General features: G+C 38.8%; 2 long non-coding RNA genes across 2 annotated transcripts; both read right to left on the bottom strand.

The window, feature by feature from the left end:
- Positions 1-1,481: 1,481 nt before the first annotated feature.
- Positions 1,482-3,627, bottom strand: LOC130997114 (uncharacterized). The gene is made up of 2 exons (XR_009092973.1): positions 2,234-3,627; positions 1,482-1,723 (listed from the first exon to the last, which is right to left on the bottom strand). It is a non-coding gene; the product is annotated as an uncharacterized LOC130997114 (long non-coding RNA).
- A 7,594-nt stretch (positions 3,628-11,221) lies between these two features.
- Positions 11,222-14,387, bottom strand: LOC130997113 (uncharacterized). Its single transcript, XR_009092972.1, has 3 exons — positions 13,993-14,387; positions 11,974-12,037; positions 11,222-11,463 (listed from the first exon to the last, which is right to left on the bottom strand). It is a non-coding gene; the product is annotated as an uncharacterized LOC130997113 (long non-coding RNA).
- Between the last annotated feature and the right edge of the window lie 10,942 nt (positions 14,388-25,329).

The following is a 25,329-nucleotide window of genomic DNA, read 5'->3' as shown; positions in this document are numbered from 1 at the left end:
CTTTTCTTAAACCGAGATGAGAAATGTGTTATATGTGATGATTTGTATGTTATACGTGATGATTTGAAGTGATTAAGATGCGCTTTACAAAACTGAGTCTTGAGATATGAGTTTTTGAAAAACTTAGTTTGATTTATGAATTTGGGAAAAATCTGTAAGTTATGTCTTGAATGATGTTTTGATGTTGAGTACGAACGTATGAAAAGAGTTACGTATTTTTGATGATTTTAGAGTTGAAGAGTTCGTGAGTGAGTTATGATGATGCATGATAAGTATTTTCGATGTTTGAGAGTGTCTGATGATTTTTTAGAATGAAAAAGTTGATGAGTTTTCGAGTTGCTCTTGACTGCGTCGTTCTGTCTTGAGTCTTGCTCTACTCAGCCGAGAAGTCATTCCCCGGGTATGCCAGAGAAATCGTTTCCCCGCTGGTATGCCAGAGAAATCGTTTCCCCGCGGGCATGCCAGAGAGTTCTTTTCCCCGCTACCCTGCCAGCGAGTTCATTTCTCTGCTGACGATCGATTCCTCTGAGTTTGATTCCTCTAAGTTCGATTCCTCTGAATTCGATTCCTCTGAGTTCGACTCCTCTGAGTTTAATTCATCTGAGTTCGATTCCTCTGAATTTGATTCCTCTGAGTTCGATTCCTCTGAGTTTGATTCCTCTGAGTTCGATTCCTCTGAGATCGATTCCTCTGAGTTCGATTCCTCTGACGATCGATTCCTCTGACGATCGATTCCTCTGACGATCGATTCCTCTGATGTCTGATTCCTCTGATGTCGATTCCTCTGACGATCGATTCCTCTGATGTCTGATTCATGTGACGTCGAATCCTCTGACGATCGAGTCCTCTGATGTTTGATTCCTCTGACGTTCGCCATTCCTCTGGCGACAGAGAGTTCGTCATTCCTCTGGCATTTCTCTGCTGCTATGCCAGAGAGTTCATGATTTCGCTGCCTTGGCAAGTTGATTCCTCTGCCCTGGAGAGTATTTTCCGCAGTTCTGCCGAGCTGCTCCGCTCCGCTCTGCTGAGTTTTTCCACCTTGACCATCGAGCATTTCTCTGCTCTGGTCTCCGAGTCAAACTTATGTTTGTTTGTTGTGATATGTTATGTGAAGTTGTATGCTTATGTGATTATGTGTACCTATGTGCTTGACTGCTATGAGTATGGCCCGAGTTGAGAGTTAAATCGAGAGTAAGACGTGGGAATCCTTAGAAGTCGAGTATGCCTACGGATTTAGTTTTACTGGGTAAATAGACGTTGAGTGAGAAGTTATTTGTCGCAGCCCGATTCCCGACACTAGTGATAGTGGGGTACGAGTATCGATACGACTATTTTTAAAAGAATAAAAGATAAGAAGAATAGGTCGAACATCAAGCGGAAGCTCGCATCAAAGCATGCTAAGGAAAATCATCATAAATGAACCCAAGGGTAAAATCGTCAACGTCGTTATAACTTTTTAATTATCAGGAATTTCACGAACAAAAACAAAACGGGTATAGCTCATTTTTCATAAGGAATCATAAAATGCAGAGTATCGCAGCAAAAGGCGAATCGATTACATGTATGAAGACACATAACCGTGAGTAAATTGCTTGATTTCAAAAGAAAACAAAGTATCTCAATCCTCAAGACTCTATTAACATGAAGGCAATACGAAAACATAATTACATCGATTGAAACGTTTCCCCCACTAGCACCAGACCAATCTCGCTCCTCGCTTAGCCTGCACATTTAGAAATACATGCAGGGCATGAGTACATAATACTCAGTGAGCAAACGCCGAAAAACAAGAAATGTGCTCTTAGAGCTATAGGTTTGAAACTTGCCCCATCTCAGCAATACACAGGAATAAATTTAGCGTAAATGAACCTGTGTAAGCAGTTTTAATAATCATGATATCATAAAGAAACGACTGCAGTCAAAGATCTCAACATGTATGCACCACATCTACAACTCGTTATTATCAAAGGTACTGAGAAGTAGGCCTCCCTCTCAAGTACCGTGACCGGCCGACCCGAAGACGGCTCACAGTCACCTCTGTGCACAAAATCCCGCTTGTGGCAGGACCGAATTCGTCTCAGTAGAGGGTAACACACAAGTCATTATCAACAAAAATCGGCAAGTCAAACAGTTCTCAAATATCATTTATCTCAAAGCATTTGATAAATTCATAACATCATCAAAACAGTTTCGAAAGCTCGTATGATATATGTATACTCAAATTATTGCCCACCTGAAGACCTTACTCAAACACTCCCGTCAAAGCGGAGTTACTTACTTCCTTGCTCTGCTCGTGTCTTCAGGGATCATCGTCATCATCGAAGGTTCATGTCATAAAATGAATCTCGATTAGAACTCAACGACAAAAACTCATGCCTTAACTCATGCTCTATCTTATATTCTATCTCTTGATCGACTCTACATAAACTTCTTCACTCATTTCAAATCCTTAAGTCCAAGGATAGGTTTCAAGAAAATCATGGTTCTAAGTCTCGATTTATCTCTCATATAAGACTCGTCTAATCTCATTAAAACACTTAAGCAACATAAACACATAAGGCACATAAGAAAATACAATCAAACATCAACAAATCATGTTCTGTTTTCCCACTGACTCAACTTCAAAATTTAACACGTTCTGACTCCGACATCTTCTGGACTCCAGACTCATACCAAAAGAAAGGTATTTGAGTCTAGTTTCATTCAAAAAAAAGTAGAGTCAGAAACTCCAAGTGGTTTGGGAGATATGGCGTTTTTACCACGGTCTACCATATTCGGCAGTTTTGAGCAATCGGAAACATTGATTTTTGAAAAATAGTAAACGTTGTCAAACGGAGCTCAAATTTGGTGGATATCTAGACCATACAGTAAGGTTGATACCATAAAAATTTGGAAAGCTAGATCACACAGGAAGCTACTGAAATGAATGACTTTGTCCCCTGTTCTCTGAAATTCCCGGTAGAAATGTGCAGATTTGGTTTTGCATTTTTTAAAAATAGTAAATCAAGTCCAAATGACTTGAAATTTTACCGGTATGCTCACGACTCATGTAGGGACATGCTGTAAAATTTTCAAAGCCATTAGACATCGACAACCCGTCGATCACAGTAGGTCAGTAGCCTACGAAAAAAATCACCAAAACTCATCTCAAACTCTTAAATGCTCAATTCAACATTTCTTCAAAGAAAACCAATCAAAGTTCATTTTAAACACATATAACACTCAAAAACATTCAAAACATTTAAAATACTCATCATACTCAAATTAACTCTCCTCTTTTACATCTTAACTCAAATTTCAAGGAAAACGTTTCTACAAACGTATCAAGTCAATCCTCTTCTCAATTTCATGCTTAAAAACACTCAATCATTCAAAATGACCTCATACTTCATATAACTCATTTTATACACATAAATCCCCTTTAATCATACCAACCAAACTTTAATAAAAACTCATATATTCACATAAACTCTCAACAAAACATGACAACTTCACAAAATGGTCATAAAGCAAATTAGACCTCATTTTATCAATTATTGACTTCTCAAAATATGAAAACTCAAAAACTCTCATAAACTAACTCAAGTCAAAATTTTACTTAGCTTCCAAAAGACTTAATCAATCATATTAAAACACCAACATCATGCTCAATTACACATATCTTAAGCCAAATCATTTATTAAACACATAGACAAGAAAGTCCCAATTTTTATTAAACTAAACTCTTTGAAATTTTATGAACTCACATGGATCTTTAATCTCATCATATATCTATTAATCTTAACCCATTTAACTCACATATAAACCATCAATTTACAAATTAGAGCATAGATACACATAGCCCTAATTTTAGTAAACTAACTCATATCAAAATCATCATTTGACATCATATACTCAATTTACTCCATCAATCATCATCATATACATCTCATAGACTCATTTACATCATCAATTTATCTATTAACTCATTGACTCAAAATTTCCCATTTTTGGGTAAACTAACTTCCATCGAAAATTCAATTCTCAAAGCATAGCTTTGCAAAACACACATCAATCATCACCAAACATATCATAGATCATTTTTCTCACCCCAATTCAAGGAAAGAAAAAGAAAATTTTTTGAAGGGTATAAGACCCATATTTTCGAAAATTTAGAGAAAAATGAAGGGGGTGGTTTTCTTGCTTCAAACTCTCAAGAATACTTATATATAATCTCAAACAAGTCTAATCTATGAATATGGAGATCACTTACCCAAACTTACACCCAAAACCAAACTTTCTCTCTCTAACTTTGAAGATCAAACTCCAAAGATCTTCTTGGATTCAAGGAGGTGGAAGTGTTTAGTGTAAGATTTAGAGGGTAATTTGTGTTTTTGGTGTGATTTTGTGAAGCTCCGAAGGTCTTGTTAATGGTTGTCAATGGTGGAAAGTAGAGAGATGAAGGGAGGGAGAAGGTGGTGATCGAAAATTTGGGGTGGAGTGAGAGAGAGAATTATCTTGAAAGATTTGAGAGGATTTTGCTAATCTTATAGAAGATTTGGCAATCTTAGTGAATATTGGCATTAATTGCCTTGATCTCTCTCTCTCATAATCTCTACACTCTCTCTAATCTCTACTCTCTAAATCTCTACTCTCTCAATCTCTACACTTAGTAAATTTTAGTAATTAGTCTCATACTTGGGAAATTAAAAAATAAATCATGTGAGAAGGGTGATTAAATAATAATCACAAAAACTATGGAAATATTACTCATTAATAAAGTACCATAGTATAATTATTCATGTGACCAAAATAAAATAATTATAGCACTAATATTAGTGCACTCACTCAATTATAATATTCCTCATCATAGGAAAAATAATTTAAAAAATATTATGCTTGGAAAAATTTCCATAAACCGGCATCATTCGATTTCTTGGTAAAAATAAGCCGCACTTTCTTTGGAAACTTAATAAAAATTCCCAAGTGCTAAGGTTTCAAATAAAAATCATAATAATATGGTCATATTGACACACGTCACAAAATCACATAATCACTCAGTCACGTAAATTCACATAACATCACATCAAAACAGTCGGCAGACTCAAATAAGCTAGACGTCTCTTTGACCGACTCAATTTATCAAGGTTTCTCACTCTTTCTTCCTCGACTCTATTTCCAACTCATTATTCCTATTTTTCTTAATAGGACAGTCAATCTCTAATAATTCAGTATCCGGTAACTCTATTCCCGGTAGTTGGAAATAAAATAAAATCTCAGCTCAATTCAATCAGCATCTCTATCTCAACTCATTTCTCAAATCTCATCACTCTAATTCCATCATCGGTTTATTCACTCGTATCTCTATTTAAAAGACAATCTGTCTTATCTGCTCATAAAAAAAATAGTCTCGTATTTCGACATCTCAGTACTCTTATTAGTGTTAAGACACTATCCCACAACATGAGGAAAAGTACGGGGTGTTACATCCTACCCCCCTTAAAAAAAATTTCGTCCCGAAATTTGAGTTATTCACCTTCGGGAAAAAGCTCTGGGTACTTCTCTTTCATCTTCTCTTCAACTTCCCATGTTGGTTCTTCTTGACTGTGATATCTCCATTGGATTTTTATCAAAGGAATCGATTCGTCCCTCAATTATTGGATCTTCCAGTCCTGCATAGCATCAGGTTTATCTCTTCGTAGCTCAAAACTGGTTCCAGGGACACTTCTTCTTGATAGATGACGTGTTTTGGATCAAACACGTACTTTCTCAATTGAGAAACATGGAAAACGTCATGGACGTTCGCGAAGCTCAGAGGCAACGCTAGCTTATAGGCTACATGGCCTACTTACTCTAATACATCATAAGGTCCTATATATCTCGGTTTGAGTTCTTGTTAACTCGAAAATAACATGCTCCCCGAGATAGGGAAAAACCTACACAATCATCATTTCTAACGTCAAAAGAATCTATCAGTGATTACTCAATTGTTGAGTTTTCTTTTCTCGATTTTGCTAATCGATTGCCATAACTCATGGCTAAGTGGTCTCACTTCTATTGTGGAAGTCTTTAATAGGTATAATTGTATAAGGTTGCCAAAGTGGCGCCTTCATGTGTTAACACGTTAAACATCCTTCTACGAATGATGCCATCTCTCGCTTCTTATTCTCCTATCAAAGCGTCGTTTCAGTCTTGGCACGTATTCATACTTTCCGCCTGTGCGGTGTAAAAGGTATCATGAGCTTTGCTCGAAATTTCGTCTTTCAGCTCTTCTTTATCAGGCACACACAGTCGCTCTCTTAAAACTAAGATGGCATTATCTGCCGCCTCTTGATACTTCTCTATTTTCTCGATTCGAATCTTCATTCGCAATCTTTCCATCTTCCCATCCTCTCTCTGAGCTGTGACTATTCTCGATCGTAGGTCAGGTATAACGTTCAGTGCAGAAATTATTATTTCTGTCGTTTGTGGTGGTATTACTACCTCCTAATTCATCTTCTCGAATTCCCTGATTAGGTTCACTTCTCGTGTAAGGAGAAATCTTAACTCTCCCTGATTCTTTCTGCTCAATGCGTCGGTTACAACGTTAGCTTTTTCCAGGGTGATAATTTGCTTCTCGATCGTAATCCTGCACTAACTTTCATCATCTTCTTTATCGCATGTTCAGATCTTTTTGCTCAAAAATTATTTGAGACTTTTATGATCGGTGTATATCTCACATAGTGCTATGTAGAGACGGTGTCTCCAGATCTTCAAAGCAAGCACTACGGCTGCTAATTCTAAATCATGCGTTAGATAACTCATCTCGTGTGGTCTCTGTTGTCGCGAAGCATACGCTATAACTTTTCACTCTTGCATCAGTGCACACCTTGGACCATTTTTCGATGCATCAGTATAAACTGCATACTCTTGATCCGCTGGGGCAAAAGTAAGCCTCTTCTTTAGCTTTTGAAAACTTCGCTCGCATTCGTCCGTCCAAATGATCTTAACTTCTTTCTTTAGCAGGTGCGTCAATGGCTTAGCGATTTTCGAAAAGCCGCTAATAAAACGTCGATAGTATCCTGCTAATCCCAGAAAACTGCGAATCTCGTGCGGTGTGGTTGGCGATCTCCATTCCTGTACCGCTTGAACTTTCGCTGGGTCTACCTCAATTCCTCTCGCGGAAACGATATGGCCAAGAAAATTAGTTTCTTTAAGCCAAAACTCGCATTTGCTAAACTTAGCATACAGCTTTTCCGCTCGTAATCTTTCCAACACGATCCTCAAATGCTCTTCGTGTTCTCGTTTACTCTTCGAGTAAATCAGGATATCGTCTATGAAGACTAACACGAACTTATCTAAGTATTCGTAAAAAAAAAAAAAAAAAAAAAAAAAAAACGCGATTCATGAGATCCATGAATACTGCCGGAGCATTCGTCAAACCGAAAGGCATAACTATAAACTCATAGTGTCCGTATCTTGTACGAAATGCCGTCTTCGGAACGTCTTCCAATCGTATCTTTAGTTGATGGTATCCCGTTCTCAAGTCAATCTTTGAAAAGGTGCTCGCTCCTTGTAGTTGATCGAACAGATCATCAATCCGGGGTAACGGATATTTATTCTTTAACGTCACTTTGTTCAACTTTCGATAATCGATACACAACCTCAAGTTTCTATTCTTCTTTTAACAACAAGAACTGGTGCTTTCTACTCAAACGCGAACAGTCTCTGATGATGCGGTTGATTCGCCTGCGGGACTGGTAGTTGCCTTTCTGACTGATGTGGTCGGTAGGCTGGCTGTTGTCGCTGTGGTAGAGGTAGCGGTAGAGTTCCCTCCATTGCTTTGAGTTGCGGCCGAAACTGACTCGGTCGTTCTCCGCTTCCACTTTGCTGACGATTCGGACACTGGTTCGAGTAGTGCCCGACCCTTCCGCAGGTGTAACAGCTATTCTTTCTCATCTTGCGTTCTCTCCGACGTAATTTATTGCTCTTCGACAAAGCGATAACCCTCGCGGTCCTTGAAAAACTGCTGCTGGGGCAGCTGGGCCAATTATAAGGCTGTTCATCTCAGTTCTGATGTCGCGGTGGCGTATTTTGACTCTGCCACGGCTCCTTGGGGATCTTGACTTCGGTCGTCCCATTTTCTCTTTTCTTCTTGCCTGCATCCAGAAAAGGATGGATTGCACATCTGAGTGCTCTAACTCGTTTGGGTGCTGAAGCTCAAATCACGTTCTCTGGCTGCATTGCCAGTTCTATATCAAATGCTCTATTTAATGCTTCAGTACACATAACCGCATTCTGACTCGTTAAATCGTCTCGAACCTCTTATCTCAAACCTGATCGAAACAATCCTAACATCTTCTCGTTCATCTCTTCTTGATATGTGGCATACCGAACCAAGTCGCGAAACTGACGTTCGTATTCAGCTACGGTTTTATTGCCTTATCTCATATCATCAACTCTATTTCTTTCTTCGATCGGTTTCTCTTTCTCGGTAAAAGTCTAAGGGAACATATATCAACCTTAGAACTAATTCTCATAACTCACGAATCATAAGACTCTTACTCAACATCATACTATTTTCTCAATTCTCATAACTCATTGTCAAAGACATATTTCATGTCTATCAATGCAACATCAGCTCAAAACTCTACTCAAGCATAGAGACTCTCTGGTCATCGTCTTATAGACATATATATAAGGAAATTTTCTCTTTCGAGAGCTCTTACTAATTGCGGGGCATAACGTAAATAAAACATCCCCTAATACTACGACGATGCTACATCTATGCTAGTCGTCATCTCAGTCTACTATCGTGGAAAACATTATCTACTCTAGTCTGTCATCTCGATCTCCTTGAATTTGCTGTTGCCTATTCTGGCTTAGCATCACTTCTTCTCATCCTCGAATTGGTTAGCTTTCTACATACTTGGCTAATAGAAGAAAATCCATAATCGAAAAGTTGTGCTCGTCCCGTAATAATATATTCTACGACTGCTGCCATAACTCGTGTTTCTTCCAAACACTCTTCTTATTATACCATCCTAGTTACCTAGACATTCCTAGCTCTTGTCGGATGTGGTAGGGAATAGGATGTGATGAATAAAATGTCTGATCTTGAACAAGACGAGCTCAAGTAATGAAATAATTCCATAATAGCCAGTGCTATTTCAAGGATAATGAAGAAGTTAAAATCAAGGTAAGATCAAAAGCTAGAACAGAATCTAGAATGAAACTGAGATACGATATGATAGGAATAAATCAATACTGGAGGTAGAAACAATCCACTAAGTGGAAAATGAATATATTGTCCACTGTTAAAGCAAGGGGTAAAAATTTCCAACACAAACGGGTCAGGCTCAAATACAGTGGATCCGGAAAAATTTTCTCAATAGTAAATAGTTCTTCTCCTGTGGGAGTTCAAATGGATGCAGAAAAATTTAAATACGACCAAGCGGGATAGGGACTCAATAAGTCTACCCTCATGACTACTCTAGCGATAATACGCGCGGTCCCGGTGAAAGTACCTCTATTGCGAAGTACAATTGGTCAATAGTATTATGCATCCCATGAGGTCTCCATACTACGTTCGTCCTATTAAGGTCGTGTCTATAAATCGCGATGAAAACTCTAACTCTCGTCGTATTATCTCAACGGTTGGTTTCTCTGCTCCTCTCCTTCATCTTCTTCTCGGTTTATGTTCCTTCGGTTCCCTCTTCTTCTCGGAGGTATACTATAAAGGAAAAAGAGTTATATAACTATCGACTTCTAAACTAACCGTTCGTCATTACAAAATACAAATCCTCGTTTTTCTTACTTCACTCCTATATCTCATTTGTGATCTCAAAGTTCTCAAAATTCTCGTCTACTCTATTTCTCGTCTATCATCGTTCGTAATTCTCATCAATCTCTATTTCTCATTTATCATCAAGCCTCAACATCATCATCATTCTCAAAGCTCTGATAAAGATAGTGAAATTCACTAATCATCTACATCTCTGTATATATATATATATGGAAAATTGCCTCTCTCTCGAGGTCTTTTACAAAAGTAGGATCCTATGTACAAAGGTCCTAACACTAAAATGATGCTTTAACTATACAAGCATCATAGGTACTAAGCATCTATAGATCTATGCTATGTACACATACACACTATATTATGCCTCTCTACCTATATATATATACATATACGTATATATCAACTATGCATCTATACATATGTACGCGTCTACTAGATACACGTGATCGCTAGTCGTCGTCTCCTGAAATCCTGCTCGTCGCATCGTCAACCTCCATATCCTCACTCGGCTCCGTCTCCTCGCTCGGCTCCGACTCCTGACTCTCGTACTCATCGATTAGTCGGTAGATGCTATCATCGCTCGGCTCATCCTCGACGTCGGTGTCCATCATCGGACCATAAACCGGCACCTCGGGAACAGGTACCCATGTCTCGATTCCGTTGGCAGCGATATGACGCTGTAATGGCTGGGTCCGTCCGTGGCCGACCGTCATCTCTGGAGTTTCCTCATCCGGGTCCTCCTCATCACTGTTCAGGTGTACTGGCCGAGACCTTCCCTCCTGGGCGTCTCGGGACGGTGAATATAAAATCGAGTGTATATACATCTGAAAAGCCAAAGTGCCCGGCTCAGGCAACGGGGCAACCCTCGGATAAGGATAAAAGGGCACATACTGTATCTGAGGCTCAACAGAAACAATCGGCTATACTAGCCTCAACATCTCTCCTCGTATTCCACATCAACTGCCTCGTACCAGAATTCATCATCTCAAACAATTTCGTCATTAAAACAATACATGACTCATTAGTGAATCAAACTCAGCTCTCAACAGGAAAGCAACAAGAAACAACATCAACCTCTTACCTCGTTAAGCCGGAGGAGATGGGGTGCTGGGGTTTCGTTTCAAACTGACTCTCTCAAACTAGCCTAAGAATTCAAATTAGGCTAGTACTCAATTTTAAAAGAGTAGAAACAATCAAAGGTTCAGCTCAGTCAAGCAATAGACTCAGAGCAGATGACCTGCTCTGATACCACCCTGTCGCAGCCCGATTCCCGACACTAGTGATAGTGGGGTACGAGTATCGATACGACTATTTTTAAAAGAATAAAAGATAAGAAGAATAGGTCGAACATCAAGCGGAAGCTCGCATCAAAGCATGCTAAGGAAAATCATCATAAATGAACCCAAGGGTAAAATCGTCAACGTCGTTATAACTTTTTAATTATCAGGAATTTCACGAACAAAAACAAAACGGGTATAGCTCATTTTTCATAAGGAATCATAAAATGCAGAGTATCGCAGCAAAAGGCGAATCGATTACATGTATGAAGACACATAACCGTGAGTAAATTGCTTGATTTCAAAAGAAAACAAAGTATCTCAATCCTCAAGACTCTATTAACATGAAGGCAATACGAAAACATAATTACATCGATTGAAACGTTTCCCCCACTAGCACCAGACCAATCTCGCTCCTCGCTTAGCCTGCACATTTAGAAATACATGCAGGGCATGAGTACATAATACTCAGTGAGCAAACGCCGAAAAACAAGAAATGTGCTCTTAGAGCTATAGGTTTGAAACTTGCCCCATCTCAGCAATACACAGGAATAAATTTAGCGTAAATGAACCTGTGTAAGCAGTTTTAATAATCATGATATCATAAAGAAACGACTGCAGTCAAAGATCTCAACATGTATGCACCACATCTACAACTCGTTATTATCAAAGGTACTGAGAAGTAGGCCTCCCTCTCAAGTACCGTGACCGGCCGACCCGAAGACGGCTCACAGTCACCTCTGTGCACAAAATCCCGCTTGTGGCAGGACCGAATTCGTCTCAGTAGAGGGTAACACACAAGTCATTATCAACAAAAATCGGCAAGTCAAACAGTTCTCAAATATCATTTATCTCAAAGCATTTGATAAATTCATAACATCATCAAAACAGTTTCGAAAGCTCGTATGATATATGTATACTCAAATTATTGCCCACCTGAAGACCTTACTCAAACACTCCCGTCAAAGCGGAGTTACTTACTTCCTTGCTCTGCTCGTGTCTTCAGGGATCATCGTCATCATCGAAGGTTCATGTCATAAAATGAATCTCGATTAGAACTCAACGACAAAAACTCATGCCTTAACTCATGCTCTATCTTATATTCTATCTCTTGATCGACTCTACATAAACTTCTTCACTCATTTCAAATCCTTAAGTCCAAGGATAGGTTTCAAGAAAATCATGGTTCTAAGTCTCGATTTATCTCTCATATAAGACTCGTCTAATCTCATTAAAACACTTAAGCAACATAAACACATAAGGCACATAAGAAAATACAATCAAACATCAACAAATCATGTTCTGTTTTCCCACTGACTCAACTTCAAAATTTAACACGTTCTGACTCCGACATCTTCTGGACTCCAGACTCATACCAAAAGAAAGGTATTTGAGTCTAGTTTCATTCAAAAAAAAGTAGAGTCAGAAACTCCAAGTGGTTTGGGAGATATGGCGTTTTTACCACGGTCTACCATATTCGGCAGTTTTGAGCAATCGGAAACATTGATTTTTGAAAAATAGTAAACGTTGTCAAACGGAGCTCAAATTTGGTGGATATCTAGACCATACAGTAAGGTTGATACCATAAAAATTTGGAAAGCTAGATCACACAGGAAGCTACTGAAATGAATGACTTTGTCCCCTGTTCTCTGAAATTCCCGGTAGAAATGTGCAGATTTGGTTTTGCATTTTTTAAAAATAGTAAATCAAGTCCAAATGACTTGAAATTTTACCGGTATGCTCACGACTCATGTAGGGACATGCTGTAAAATTTTCAAAGCCATTAGACATCGACAACCCGTCGATCACAGTAGGTCAGTAGCCTACGAAAAAAATCACCAAAACTCATCTCAAACTCTTAAATGCTCAATTCAACATTTCTTCAAAGAAAACCAATCAAAGTTCATTTTAAACACATATAACACTCAAAAACATTCAAAACATTTAAAATACTCATCATACTCAAATTAACTCTCCTCTTTTACATCTTAACTCAAATTTCAAGGAAAACGTTTCTACAAACGTATCAAGTCAATCCTCTTCTCAATTTCATGCTTAAAAACACTCAATCATTCAAAATGACCTCATACTTCATATAACTCATTTTATACACATAAATCCCCTTTAATCATACCAACCAAACTTTAATAAAAACTCATATATTCACATAAACTCTCAACAAAACATGACAACTTCACAAAATGGTCATAAAGCAAATTAGACCTCATTTTATCAATTATTGACTTCTCAAAATATGAAAACTCAAAAACTCTCATAAACTAACTCAAGTCAAAATTTTACTTAGCTTCCAAAAGACTTAATCAATCATATTAAAACACCAACATCATGCTCAATTACACATATCTTAAGCCAAATCATTTATTAAACACATAGACAAGAAAGTCCCAATTTTTATTAAACTAAACTCTTTGAAATTTTATGAACTCACATGGATCTTTAATCTCATCATATATCTATTAATCTTAACCCATTTAACTCACATATAAACCATCAATTTACAAATTAGAGCATAGATACACATAGCCCTAATTTTAGTAAACTAACTCATATCAAAATCATCATTTGACATCATATACTCAATTTACTCCATCAATCATCATCATATACATCTCATAGACTCATTTACATCATCAATTTATCTATTAACTCATTGACTCAAAATTTCCCATTTTTGGGTAAACTAACTTCCATCGAAAATTCAATTCTCAAAGCATAGCTTTGCAAAACACACATCAATCATCACCAAACATATCATAGATCATTTTTCTCACCCCAATTCAAGGAAAGAAAAAGAAAATTTTTTGAAGGGTATAAGACCCATATTTTCGAAAATTTAGAGAAAAATGAAGGGGGTGGTTTTCTTGCTTCAAACTCTCAAGAATACTTATATATAATCTCAAACAAGTCTAATCTATGAATATGGAGATCACTTACCCAAACTTACACCCAAAACCAAACTTTCTCTCTCTAACTTTGAAGATCAAACTCCAAAGATCTTCTTGGATTCAAGGAGGTGGAAGTGTTTAGTGTAAGATTTAGAGGGTGATTTGTGTTTTTGGTGTGATTTTGTGAAGCTCCGAAGGTCTTGTTAATGGTTGTCAATGGTGGAAAGTAGAGAGATGAAGGGAGGGAGAAGGTGGTGATCGAAAATTTGGGGTGGAGTGAGAGAGAGAATTATCTTGAAAGATTTGAGAGGATTTTGCTAATCTTATAGAAGATTTGGCAATCTTAGTGAATATTGGCATTAATTGCCTTGATCTCTCTCTCTCATAATCTCTACACTCTCTCTAATCTCTACTCTCTAAATCTCTACTCTCTCAATCTCTACACTTAGTAAATTTTAGTAATTAGTCTCATACTTGGGAAATTAAAAAATAAATCATGTGAGAAGGGTGATTAAATAATAATCACAAAAACTATGGAAATATTACTCATTAATAAAGTACCATAGTATAATTATTCATGTGACCAAAATAAAATAATTATAGCACTAATATTAGTGCACTCACTCAATTATAATATTCCTCATCATAGGAAAAATAATTTAAAAAATATTATGCTTGGAAAAATTTCCATAAACCGGCATCATTCGATTTCTTGGTAAAAATAAGCCGCACTTTCTTTGGAAACTTAATAAAAATTCCCAAGTGCTAAGGTTTCAAATAAAAATCATAATAATATGGTCATATTGACACACGTCACAAAATCACATAATCACTCAGTCACGTAAATTCACATAACATCACATCAAAACAGTCGGCAGACTCAAATAAGCTAGACGTCTCTTTGACCGACTCAATTTATCAAGGTTTCTCACTCTTTCTTCCTCGACTCTATTTCCAACTCATTATTCCTATTTTTCTTAATAGGACAGTCAATCTCTAATAATTCAGTATCCGGTAACTCTATTCCCGGTAGTTGGAAATAAAATAAAATCTCAGCTCAATTCAATCAGCATCTCTATCTCAACTCATTTCTCAAATCTCATCACTCTAATTCCATCATCGGTTTATTCACTCGTATCTCTATTTAAAAGACAATCTGTCTTATCTGCTCATAAAAAAAATAGTCTCGTATTTCGACATCTCAGTACTCTTATTAGTGTTAAGACACTATCCCACAACATGAGGAAAAGTACGGGGTGTTACATTATTGTTGAGACGAGTTTGGATTTCAGTATTGAGTACTAACTAAGGTTGTTTTATCACATGAACCTTCGTGATGATGTTGATGATTTATGAAGATCCGAGCGAGACGAAGAAGTAAGTCACCTATTCCTATCCGAGCTTAAGCGAAGGACTACAGGTGGGCAATATTTTGAGTATACGTTTATCGTATGAGCTTTCTAAAATGATTGATGATGATATTTATGAGTTTATCAAATGATTTGAGATAAATGATGTTTAAGAACTGTTTGACTTGCCAATTTCTGATGTTGAGCTTGTATGTTACCCTCTACTGATGAGATGAATTCGGTCCTGCCACAAGCGGGATTTTGTGCACAGAGGTGACTGTGAGCCGTCTTCGGGTCGGCCAGTCACGGTACTTGAGAGGGAGGCCTACTTCTCAGTATCGATAATGATGAGTTGTAGATGTGGTACATGCATGATGAATACTTTGATAGCGCTATCGTTTCTTTATGATGTTATGATTATGAAAACTGCATGCACAGATTCTTTGATGCTAACTTATTTCTGTGTATTGCTGATGATATGGCAAGTTCCAAACATATAGCTCTAAGAGCGCCTTTGATGTTTTTCCGGCATTTGCCCACTGAGTATTATTACTCACGCCTTGCATATATTTCTAAATGTGCAGGCTAAGCAATGGAGCGAGATTGGACTGGTGCTGGTGGGGATGGTTTCACTGATGAAGTTTCCTTGCTGCTATCCTTTGATATTAGAGTCTTAAGGATGATGATGTACTTTGCTTTCCTTCTAATGTTGATAAAACCTTAGTGAAGTGATGCTTTATTCCTTTCTAATCAAGCAATATACTCGCGGTTATATGTCTTCATACATATAATTGTTACGCCTTTTGCTGTGGTACTCTTGATATTATGCTTCCTTATGGAAAATACGTTGTACCCACTTTGCTTTTCTTCTTGAAATTCCTAATATTCAAGAAGTTATAACGATGTTGACGCATATACCCTTGAGCCGAATTATAATGCTTTGCCATAGTATGTTTTGATGTAAGCTTCCGCCCGATGTTCAGTTTAGTTCTGTTGTTCCTTATTCATTTATTTTAGTCGTATCGATACTCGAACCCTGCTATCACTAGCGTTGGGAATCGGGCTGCGACAGAGTGGTATCAGAGCGGGTCGTCTGCTCTGAGTTAATTGCTTGATTGAGTTGAACCTTTGATTGCTTCTACTCTTTTTAGATTGAGTACTAGTCTAATTTAAGTTCTTAGACTAGTATGAGAGAGAGTCTTTTTGAAACGAAACCCCAGCACCCCATCTCCTCCGGCTTAACGAGGTAAGAGATTGATGTTGTTTCATATTGCTTTTCTGATGAGAGCTGAGTTTGATGCACTAATGAGTTATGTACTGTTTTGATGATGGAATTGTTTGAGAGGGTGAATTCTAATATGAGGAGAGATGTTGAGGCTAGTTTAGTCGATGCCCCGCCGTACCAAACGAGGACGAGTATGTTGTGGATTGAGATGTACCAAGTGAGTTTCGTATCCATTTTCTAATGGACATGATATTTTATATTATAGGATGCAGAGTCGAGAAGAGGCAGCGATACAGAGACGATATAGCGAGGCGATGCGCCGTTGGTTCAGGACTACTGAACCGAGAGAAGACGATACATTAAGAGAGTTTCTAGCGCTTCACCATCGTCGTTGGTGGGAGGCCAGTATCCACGGGATTGACGAGGCTGAGGCCATTACACACTTGGTCACACAGCTGCCACCCAAGTGGCAGGATTGTGCAGCTTCACTGGTGTCACGGTATATTTTTAGGACCGAGTCTGGTCGTTATATGGGCACTGATTTTCGAGGATTTTTAGTGATGTTGAGTTACCACTATTTCGCGGATCGTGAGCCATCTGCACCGCTTTATGGAGAGTATGAGGGACCAGCCCAAGGAGGGGAGCTAGTTGTTGTGCCTCCACTTCCTGAGGAGCTGTTTCCGATGGCACATCTACCCCCAGCTGATCTGATTCCAGCCTCTTTTGAGTCTGATGTTTCACAGCCGATTGTTCCTACTGAGCATCAGATTGAGCGAGTTCCCTTTGATCCTTATTCGAGGGTTGCCCCATTGCCTGAGCTAGGCACTTTGGCTTTTCAGACGTATATACACTCGATTTTATACCCACCGTCCCGAGACGCCCAAGAGGGAAGTTCTCGGCCCGCACACCTTGATAGTGATGAGGAGGATCCGGATGAGGAGACTCCAGAGATGACGGTCGGCTACGGACGGACCCAGCCATTGCAGCATCATACTACTGCTGACGAAATCGAGACATGGGTACCTGTTCCTGAGGTGCCGGTTTATGGTCTGATGGTGGACACTAACGTCGAGGATGAGCCGAACGACGATAGCAACTACCGACTGACCGACTAGTACAAGAGTCAGGAGACAGATCCGAGCAAGGAGACAGAGCCGAGTGAGGATATGGAGGTTGATGATGACGATGACGAGAGGGGAGATTGATAGATGACGACCGAGACTATCTAGAGATGTATATGTACATATATAAGTGTTGCATAGCCGATGTACATAGCTAGAAGCATAGTATAGAACCTATATGACGCTTAGTCCCTATGGTGCTTGCATAGCGAGAGCATCATTATAGTATAGGGCGTTTTGTACAGAGAACCTTCGCTTTTGTAGAAGACCTCGAGAGAGAGGCAGTTTTCATTATATATATATATATATGCAGAGGTATTGATGATTAGTGAGTTTCACTTTCCTTTATCAGAGCTTTGAGAATGATAATGATGTTGATGCTTGATGATAAATGAGAAATAGAGATTGACAAGAATTTCGAACGATGATTAGCGAGAACTAGAGTGGACAAGAATTTTGAGAATTTTGAGATCACTTATGAGATATAGAAGCGAAGTGAGAAAAAGAGAATTAGTATTTTTGTTTGACGAATGGCTAGTTTCACTAGTTTCGAAGTCGATAGTTATATATATAATTCTTTTCCTATGTAGTATACCTCCGAGAAGAAGGGGGAACGGAAGGAGCATAAACCGAGAAGAAGATAAAGAAGAGAAGCAGAGAGACCAGTAGTTGAGATAATGCGATAAGAGTTAGATTTTTCATCGCGACATATGGACACGACCCTAATAGGGCGAACGCATTATGGAGTCCTCATGGGATGCATAGATGTTATTGACCAAGTGTACTTCGTAGTAGAGGTACTTTCACCGGGACCGCGTTTATCAACGCTAGAGTAATCATGAGAATAGACTTATTGAGTTCCTATCCCGCTTGGTCGTTTTTAAATTTTTCTGCATCCATTTGAACTCCTATATGAGATGAACTATATGCTATTGAGAAATTTTTCTAGATCCACTGTATTTGAACCTAAATTGTTTGGATTGGAAATCCTTGCCCCTTGTTAAACAGTGGACAATTTATTCATTTTCCACTTAGTGGATTGCTTCTACTTCCAGTATTGATTTACTCCCATCATATCATATCTCAGTTTTTATCTTAGTTTCTGTTCTAACTTTTTGATCTTCCTTTGATTGTAACTTCTTCATTATCCTTGAGATAGCACTGGCTATTATGGAATTATTCCATTACTTGAGCTCGTCTTGTTCAAGATCAGACATTATTATTCATCACATCCTAGTCCCTACCACATCCGACAAGAGTTAGGAATGTCTAGGTAACTAGGATGGCATAACAAGAAGAGAATTTGGAAGAAAACACGAGTTACGGGAGCAGACGTAGAATATATTATTACGGGACGAGCACAACAGTTCGATTATGGATTTTCTTATATTAGCCAAGTATGTAGAAAGCTAACCTTTTCGAGGATGAGAAGAAGTGATGCTAAGCGAGAATAGGCAATAGCAGATTCAAGGAGATCGAGATGACAGATTAGAACAGATGACGTTTTCCACGATAGCAGACTGAGATGACAATTAGTATAGGAGTAGCAACGTCGTAATATAACGGGATGTTTTATTTCCGTTATGCCCTGCAATTGGTAAGAGTTCTCGAAAGAGAAAATTTTTCTTATATGTCTATACGATGATGACCAGAGAGTCTCTATGCTTGAGTAGAGTTTTGAGCTGATGTTACGATGATAGACATGAAAGATGTCTTCGACGTTGAGTTATGAGAATTGAGAAATAGTATGATGATTGAGTAAGAGTCTGATGATTTGTGAGTTATGAGAATTTATCCTAAGGTTGATACATGTCCCCTTAGACTTTGCCGAGAAAGAGAAACCGATTGAAGAAAGAAATAGAGTTGATGATATGAGATAAGGCAATAAAACCGTAGCTGATTACGAACGTCAGTTCCGTGACTTGGTTCGGTATGCCACATATCGAGAAGAGATGAACGAGAAGATGTCAGAATTGTTTCGAACAGGTTTGAGATAAGAAGTACAAGATGATTTAACGAGTCGGAGTACGATTATGAGTACTGAAGCATTAAATAGAGCATTGAATATAGAACTGGCAATGCAGTCAGAGAACGCGATTTGAGCTTCAGCACCCCAAATGAATTAGAGCACTTGAACGTGCCATCTATCTTTTTATGAACGAGAGTATGAAGGATAGAGAAAATGAGACGACCGAAGTCAAGGCCTTAAGAAACCGTGGCAGAGTCAAAATGCGCCACCGCAATATCAGAACTAAGACAAACGGCCTTATGATGGCCCAACTGCCCCAGCAGCAGTAAACCTTCAAGAACCGCGAAGGATGTCGCTTTGTCGAAAAACAATAAATTACATTTGAGATAATGTAAGATGAGACAGAATAGCTGTTACACCTGCGGAAGGGTCGGGCACTACGCGAACCAGTGTCCGAATCGGTAGAAAAGTGGAAGCGAAGAACGACCGAGTTAGTTTCGGCCGCAACTCAAAAGCAATGGAGGGAACTCTACCGCTACCTCCACCACCGCGACAACAGCCAGCCTTTCGACCACGCCAGTCAAGAAGGCAACCGCCAGCCCCGCAGGCGAATCAACCGCATCAACAGAGACTGTTCGCGCTTGAGCAGAAAGCACCGGACAAGAACCGAGGAAGATTGTTAGATATTAGACGAATTGAAAGATGTGCCCATAGTATTTTGTTCGATACCGAACGAAGAGCCTGTTCCACAACCTCTAATGAGTAATCACACCCATAGGCTGAACCACTACGGTTTCATCCATGTGCCCTAACTTAGAATTCGAGTTAAGATCGATTAAGCTCGAGGCAAGATACCTGAGATTGATGCCTATATGGCACTTAGATATAAATTTTGGAATGGATTGGTTAGAGGAAAACCATGTGAAGGTACAATGCAAGGAGAGACGGATATCTTTTCAGCCACCTGGCCAAGAACCTACTTCCTTCATTGGTATTGAGAGAAAATGGGAGAAGACGCTGATCATCTCGGCACGGCAAGCAAGAAAGTTCTTGCGGAGAAATGATACAACCGCGTATGTTGTATATCCGAGCCAGAGAGAGACAAATCCAAAGCAAACGTTGATGATACCAGTCGAGCCAGAGTATAAAGATGTTTTTCCCTAAGACTTTATCGGGATTACCCCAGACTGACAGTTTGGGTTACGATTGATTTAGAGCCCGGCGCGTCACCGACGTCAAAAGCGCCATACTGGATGACCCCCCACCACAGAGTTGCGAGAGTTAAAACTGCAACTACAAGAACTGCTAGATATGGGTTTCTTTTGACCTAGTGTTTCCCAGCGGGAAGCACCAATCCTTTTTGGTTAAAGAGAAAGACGGAAGCTTGAGGTTGTGTATTGATTTTCGAGAGTTGAACGAAGTGTCGATAAAAAAAAATATGTATCCGTTACCCCGGATCGATAATCTGTTCGATCAACTGCAAGGAGCGAGCACTTTTCCAAATTTGAATTGAAAACGAGATACCACCAGCTGAAGATACGATTGAAAGATGTTCCGAAGACGACATTTCGTACGAGAAATGGACACCATGAGTTATAGTAATGCCTTTCGGTTTGACGAATGCCCCGACAGCACTCATGGATCTCGCGAACCGTGTTTTTTGCGAATCCCTAGACAAGATCGCGTTAGAAAGATTATGAGTTGAGAAGTTTTATGCGAGTTTTGGCTTGAAGAAGTCAAGTTCGTTTGGCCGAACATTTATGAATGAAGTTTTTAAGAGTTAAAGAAGAGACTTAGTACGCAATTTGCATTGATGCACCGAAGAATGGTCTAGGTTGTGTGCTGAAGCAAGAGGGAAACGATATCTTATCTTCCGATGATTTGCAACCGAGCTCTGCTCTGGAAGCAAAGCTGAAGTCGAGCTCTGCTCTGCTCTGACGACAGAGCTGAAAGCATTCTTCTGCACTGGAGCTGATTCCTCTGCACTAGCGCCGATTCCGCTGCTCTGACAGAGAAATCACGATTTCTCTGCTCTGGCAGAGAAGGGTAAAAAGACAGAAAGATTGCGAATAAAGATTTGAGCCGAGAGAGTAGAGAATTATCAAGAGGCGGCAGATAATGCCGTTTTGTTTAAGAAAAGAGACTGAGTGTGCCTAATAAGAAGAGCCGGAGAATGAAATCAGGAGCGAAGCTTATGACACCCTAACATCGCAAATACGGAAAGTATGGATACGTGCCAAGACTGAAACGATGCTTGATCAGAGATTAAGAAGCAAGAGATGGCATCTTTCGTAGAAAGATGTTTGACGTGTTAAAATGTGAATGAGTCATTTCGGGTGTCGAGACACTACAGAGAATACTACGGTACTGAGATATGAGATTTTAATTAAGATGAGATGGAGTAATGATGGTAAATAGAGATATTGAGCATTAGAGTTATACTTTTGATGAGACGAAAGCGCTGAGATAAAAACATAAGTTTATGGCGTGATGAGATAGCTGCTCCAGTGCGGGAGCCTTTTCTCTGACGATTCACTTCGCTGCTCTGACTAGTGATTCCTCTGCTCTGGCAGGGAAATCACCATTCCTCCGCTGACACTGCGGACCGAACTCGAGAAAAGACTGCTGAAGTATTATGAATGAAGATGATGTAAGTACAAAGAGTTATGACATCGATTAGCAAAATCGAGAGAAGAAATCCAACAGTTGAGTAATCACTGATAGATTCTTTGGACGTTAGAAATGATGTTTATGTTATGTAAGTTTTCCCTATCTCGGGGAGCTGATGTCGTTCCCCTGATGAGCCGTGACACGGCGAAACCAGTTATCGCCTTTGACGACCCTAAGGTTGGGAAAGCCCCAACGAGGATGGAAAAGAAGCAAACATCATCCGTGACAAAGTGATGGCAGAGAATTCATTCCTCTGTCGGGGAGTTGATTCCTCTGCTCTGACAGAGAAGTCATTACTCGGCTCTGCCGAATCAGTTGATTAGAAGTGATAGTTCATATTTTCGAGTTAAAGAAAGACTTAAACCGAGATATATAAGACTTTATGATGTATTGGAAGAAGTAGGCCAAGTAGCCTATAAACTAGCGTTGCCTCCGAGCTTCGTGAACGTCCAAGACGTTTTCCATGTTTCTCAACTGAGAAAGTATGTGTTTGATCCAAAACACATCATCCATCAAGAAGAAGTGTCCCGGGTACCAGTTTTGAGTCACGAAGAGAGAGACCTGATGCTATATTGGACCGGAAGATCCAACAATTGAGGAACAAGTCGATTCCTTTGGTGAAAATCCAATGGAGACATCGCGGTCAAAAGAGAGTCAACATGGGAACTTGAGGAGAAGAGGGTTGTAAGCAGATGTTTAAAGCAGCAGTTACAAAATAGCCAATCTCCAATAAACTCTAACAGCGGCAAAGCACAAAATTCTAGATGGCTAAAAAGCGAAGTTTGGGAAACGGGAAACGTAGAAGAAATTGATAGTCACATTTGATGAGCTACTTGAAATCAGCAAGAGTGTATTCCCCCAGAACTTCAAGAGAAGATGAAAGAGAAGTACCCAGAGCTTTTTCCCGAAGATGAATAACTCAAATTTCGGGACGAAATTTCTTTTAAGGGGGGTAGGATGTAACACCCCGTACTTTTCCTTATGTTGGGAGATAGTGCTTTAACACGATGTCGAGATGCGAGATTATTTTCTTTGATGACCAGAGAAGATAGATTTTCTATTAAATAGAGATGTTGATAGAATTGAGAATGATGTAAGAGTTGAGATGGAGACGTTGATTAAATTTTGAGATGAGATGAAAGACGAGTGATAGAGTCGAGGAAGTGATTGGGAGTGACTATAAAGATGATTAAGCTAGAGTGACGATTAGAGTGATGATGAGTGATGATCCGTTAATGTGATAACTCTGTGAGTTATTTGTTTGACGTTATGTGATTTACTTGTTACGTGTGCACTTATTTTTGAGTCAGTGTGATTTTCAAAAATTAGCATACATGATTAGAATTACCACCGCACACATTCCTACACTCACCACCAATATTTTAATCTCTTTTCCCACATGTGGATAATTAGCGGATGAGACTTGCTGCTAAGGGGGAGACAAGGTACTATTTGAGCATTTAATGCTTCTTATCTTAAGGAATAAGAATCTTGTTAAAACCGAAGAGTTTCTCTCTCTCCGTCATTCTCATCTATTTCGGCCCTTCAACTTCTTCTCTCTCCTTCACTACATTCTCTCACTCCTCCATTGGAGACGAAGCTCAAGCTGTTACAGTCCTAACTGTGAGATAATACTCCACTAAAACTAGCCTAAAACACTTTCTACGCTTGTTTCCAGAAGTTTAGTGGAGTTATAACCTGAAGAAATTGAGAAAAGACGTCCTTTTTTCTTGAAACTTTTTGAGTAAGTGTTCTGATCTTTTGGATCTAGACTAGTTGTGAGATGTATGTGGTGATATGTGTGTGTAAAAAGATGTTTTAAGCATGAGAAACTTCCCCTCCCCCATTTTTTTCATTTTCGAAAACTTGGGCTCATACCCTTTAAAAATCTTTCTTTTCTTAAACCGAGATGAGAAATGTGTTATATGTGATGATTTGTACGTTATACGTGATGATTTGAAGTGATTAAGATGTGCTTTACAAAACTGAGTCTTGAGATATGAGTTTTTGAAAAACTTAGTTTGATTTATGAATTTGGGAAAAATCTGTAAGTCATAAAATCATAATTAAAAACCATAAATAAAAATCATCTAATGGTGTGATCCAATAATTAATCATAATTAGAACACACATAATTCTCATCATATCTAACTCATAAAATCAATTCCAAGAAATTCCCTTAGGAAAATTATATAATAGATAGCAAAATCATAGTTCACCATTTAAAAATTATCATCTCTATATTACTACGTCTAAGAAAATTATAAATCAATCAATCTCAAATATATTATCACGTAGGTCACATAAAAGAAAATAAAATATCAATTATTCTCACTCAAACATGACATCTCGATTAGTCAAAATCTAACGACAATTTAATTGTCTCCTGAATATGGCAATACTCTCTAGTATTTCTCACTCATATACATCGTCTCTATTTCTTATTCGGTTATCACCGTAACCTTTAATAAAATAACTATCACATAAATAAATCTATTTTCTAGACCGAAAAAAGAAACTATAAATAAATCTTGAGATTCCTCTGTTTTAGAGGAGAAAAATAGCCCATAGGTGTATTCCCGCCAATACAGCTATTCGAGACCCTCCGGACCTAACAATTGGTATCAGAGCAGGTTGTTCGCCAGAACATTCTGTTTCTGATTATGTTCTAATTGAACTAGATCCTTTTTCTCGAAGGTCTCGAAAAACTTTTCTCTTTTAAAAAGTACTTGCTATTTGCGTTATCTGTTGTTATTTGTTCTCTTTTTTTTATGGAGACTAACCACATCAGATTATCTTCTCTACCAATGTTTAGTATTGAAAAATACGACATATGGAAGTTTCGGCTTGAAAGCTTCCTCACCGCCCAATATTGTCGAATGTGGGAAGTCATCACCAACGGACCAATCACCATCACCGAAATCGTCAAAAGAGTTCCCGTTGATCCAAATCGGGATCCATACGATGAGGTCCAGATCAAGAAAAAGGCAGACTTCACCACAGAAGAAAGGAAGCAACATGAGCTAGACAACCTCGCCAAAAGCATCATCTC

The sequence above is a fragment of the Salvia miltiorrhiza genome, chromosome 8 (assembly GCF_028751815.1).
Source record: "Salvia miltiorrhiza cultivar Shanhuang (shh) chromosome 8, IMPLAD_Smil_shh, whole genome shotgun sequence".
Classification (NCBI taxonomy): domain Eukaryota; kingdom Viridiplantae; phylum Streptophyta; class Magnoliopsida; order Lamiales; family Lamiaceae; genus Salvia; species Salvia miltiorrhiza.
This window is presented reverse-complemented; position numbering and strand designations above follow the sequence as displayed.